Source organism: Crassostrea angulata, chromosome 10 (assembly GCF_025612915.1).
Source record: "Crassostrea angulata isolate pt1a10 chromosome 10, ASM2561291v2, whole genome shotgun sequence".
NCBI classification, from domain to species: domain Eukaryota; kingdom Metazoa; phylum Mollusca; class Bivalvia; order Ostreida; family Ostreidae; genus Magallana; species Magallana angulata.
This window is the reverse complement of record NC_069120.1, coordinates 43,053,244-43,056,914: the sequence shown is the minus strand read 5'-3', so window position 1 is coordinate 43,056,914 and position 3,671 is coordinate 43,053,244. Positions and strand designations below refer to the sequence as shown.

Sequence of the window (3,671 nt, the reverse complement as noted above, 5' to 3'; positions counted from 1 at the left end):
TGAGTTATAAGCGAGTTACAGAGCTTGGAATTCGTGTCTATGTAAACAAAGCGTTTGTTTACATTTTGAACGAAGAAGTCAAAATTTCAGGTTTAGACCTAAAATGAATCGGTTAAACGTTAAAAACTGTTTATCTGTGCTTAAAATGAATAAAAAGATAGACAAATAAGCCTGAAAAAGATTGTTTACTGTATAGTGAACATATGTTAACCTGCATCAACTTTTTGCATTTTTCCCGAGCTGCCTACGATCCTGCATGAACTTTTGAGACCAACCCTGTGGTATCATCTAGTGTTTACCCATAATGCACAAGCATACTTCCGTTTCATTTTTGTTCGGGCATTCAAGAAGAAAAGCCGCGTGCTTTTCTTCGATTAAAATATTTTTAGCCTGCGGTCTTAAAATGTCTGATTCATTTAAAATTTGCGTAAAATGTAATAGAGAAATGACCGTTTTGGATGACCACTCGGAGTGCTATAGACACAGAGTTTGCAACAAAACGTTTCCATGCGAAGTTTGCAGTAGGTGGTCAGAGGAAAAAACGGACGTTAATCAGAAAGATGATTGAGGGAAAGAAAACAGAGGTGAGGAGAAAGTCAGCTACATTGCCAAATCCAGAAGTTCCCTCTGTGGGGAATAGTGGCAATCGTTCTGATAGTCAAGTTTCCTCTGCGGGAAACGTAGCTGCATCAGAAAATCTTTCTCCGACAGAAACGAGTCAAAATGGCGGCTACTTGACGCAGGGTTCAGTCCCTCCTCAAGTAGGTAATTTTCCGCCTTTTGTGTTGGGAAATTTCGAAGCCCAATGGCAACAATATCAAGAGAATTGCATGAAAAGGTTGATTGACGCTAGAATTAAAGAGTTGGTCCAGGATTCGAATAAACAACCGACTATTGCTATTACCTCTGACGTTCGTTCATACAGGGCGTGTAACAGGTTAGTTAGATTTTGACCGTCAGATGATCAACGCTCCAGAGAATCGGATGACGATGATCTGGTAAGCCAGAGAGGTGAAACTGATCAAGTCATATGCAATTCACTTGATGATGTTATTGATGTTCACGAGGACAATCGTTCAGAGTTTGATAACTCTGTCTTGGGTTCAGTACATACGCAAGGCACAGACTCTAATGGTTCATGCGTGGTAGACTGGAAACATTTTGTTAAAAAGGTGTCTACAGAACTGAACATCAACTCAGTTGATGCCTCTGAAACTCAGAGCCGAGACTTCAAATCATACATGTCAAATTGTTTGATTTGGACAAAATCATCTACCCCACAACAGTATTTGCCTATTGATGTTGATGAAGAATTCCAGCGAAAAGGTGCAATTCGGACTTATAAAGCATCAGATGATGAAAAGTCACTTTCTCCGACTTTGACAAGTACTGCACAACGCCGCGCCTTGATGACAACATTGAGGACAGCAGTTTTACAATAGGGAGGAAAGGAAACAAAAATTCCTACCGTTTCCGCAACCCTGTGTTGAATAAGGATATCGACTTCTTCTTAGAGAGTTGACATATGTCTCTCTAATTACGTCCTACGTTGATAACGTTGTATCTGGTGAGGACAAAACAGAGGCCCTACAAGCACTCATGCAGGTGTTCAAGTCAATGGCTGATGTTACTTCCCGCATATTAGTGGGTGCAGTTGCAGCCCGCAGAGCCATTCACATTGAGGATTTGGCTTTTGAAAACAAAGCAACTGAAAACAAACTACTTGTACAGACAACTCTGAATCCTAAACTCTTTTGTTCGAAGTATTTTGACATTCTTCACTCAAGTGCAGAAAGTTTGCGCGATGCTAAAGAAACACATCACCTGTGGGGTTCAAAGCAGAGAGATGGTTCAGTCCTCAGTTCTGCAAGGAAAAGAAAGAGAGATGAGTCAGTGGGCACCTCAAAATCGAAAGAACGGAAGAGGACGAAATTTCAATTCGAAAGGTTCCTTCAGAGGTCAAACTCGTGGCTCTGCACAAGATCGTTTGGGTTTTCGCCCCCAAGGTAATTCTGACGGATCAATTAGAGACTCGACTCGAGTTGCAGAAATCGGCCAAAGTAGGCTGTCGGATCATTTCGTACCACAGGGAGTGGATGAAAATTACATCCGACGATTGTATTTTAAAACTAGTCCAGGAAGGACTCAAGATTGTGTTCGTAAAACATCCTCCAACGACAGGAGAAAGAATAACAAATGTACAAGATGTCGTCCAAAGACAATGTATTTTAAAAGAAGTAGAAAGTTTATTAGGAAAGCATGCCATAGAGATTGTTCCCAAGACCCAGGAAGGTCAGGGGTTTTACAGCACCTTTTTTGTTGTTCCAAAACGAGACGGAGGTTACCGTCAGATTCTTAATTTGAAACCGTTAAATATATTTCTCCAAAATCAACATTTCAAGATGGAATCTTTAAGATCAATAATACAGGCTCTGAATGTAGGAGACTGGGTGGCATCAATAGATTTAAAGGATGCATATCTACATGTTCCAATTTATCCAGAAGACAGGAAATACCTCAGGTTTTGCATAGACAATATCCATTATCAATTCAGGTCAATGCCCTTCGGTCTAGCAACAGCCCCAAGAGTGTTTACGAAATTAATGGAGGCAATAGGTGCACATCTAAGAAGTCAACAGATTTCCATTTACTAAGTATATGCACCTGGACGATTGGCTTCTCAAAAATGCAGATCGAATGACATTAGTTCATCAACTAAGAAGAACTTTGTTTCTGCTCATGGATTTGGGCCTGGTAATAAATTAATCCAAGTCAATTTTGCAACCAACGCACCAGATAACTTATCTTGGAGCACTATTCAACCTCCAACAGGGTATGGTCTACCCCAGTTTGGACCGTTTTCTCAGTCTGCGTGGGATAATTTCTACCATGGTTATGGAATCTTTTATCCCAGCACGTACATTCCTCAGAGTCCTTGGTTTAATGGCAGCCTGTTTAGATTTGGTACCTCTTGCCAGACTCAAGATGCGTCTCATTCAACTCTGCCTTCTGTCCCAGTGGCGTCCATATGTGGACGAACTGGATCATATGATTCAAATCGACAGTTTCCTTATCCCACATCTTCTCTGGTGGATATAGAGAGGGAACGTTCTGGCAGGGACATCTATTCTGAGCTTCAGAGCAGACCTAACCTTGTGGACGGATGCATCAACTTACGGCTGGGGAGCCCACCTAGAGGATTGCAATGTGTCAGGACAATGGACAGTGATAGAACAGTCATCACATATAAATCTGTTGGAACTCAGTGCAGTGGAGAATGCACTACATCACTTCAGGGACAATTTCAAACACAGGCAAGTCTTGCTGAGGACAGACAATTCAACAGTAGTGTCTTACATCAATCGCCAAGGGGGGACAAAGTCTGCAGCCCTATGCGTGGTGACATGGAGGATTCTGCATTGGTGTCACCTTCTCGGGATACAGCTCAAATCAGCTAACATTCCAGGGAAAAGGAATGTAATAGCGGACCAGTTGTCCAGGGCGACAAATTCCCAATATGACAGAATGGAGTCTCAACCAAGAAATAGTTCAGCAGATTTTTTCGAGTTTTCCCCACTCCAAACATAGATTTATTCGCAACAAGGGAAAACCGGAAACTAACAGTGTTTTGTTCTCCGTTTCCAGACTCCATAGCATGGGAATGCGATGCG

General features: G+C 41.8%; 1 pseudogene; it reads left to right on the top strand.

Annotated features, from left to right (window-relative positions):
• Positions 1 to 445: 445 nt before the first annotated feature.
• On the top strand, positions 446 to 3,458 carry LOC128165982 (uncharacterized; annotated as a pseudogene).
• Positions 3,459 to 3,671: the final 213 nt, after the last annotated feature.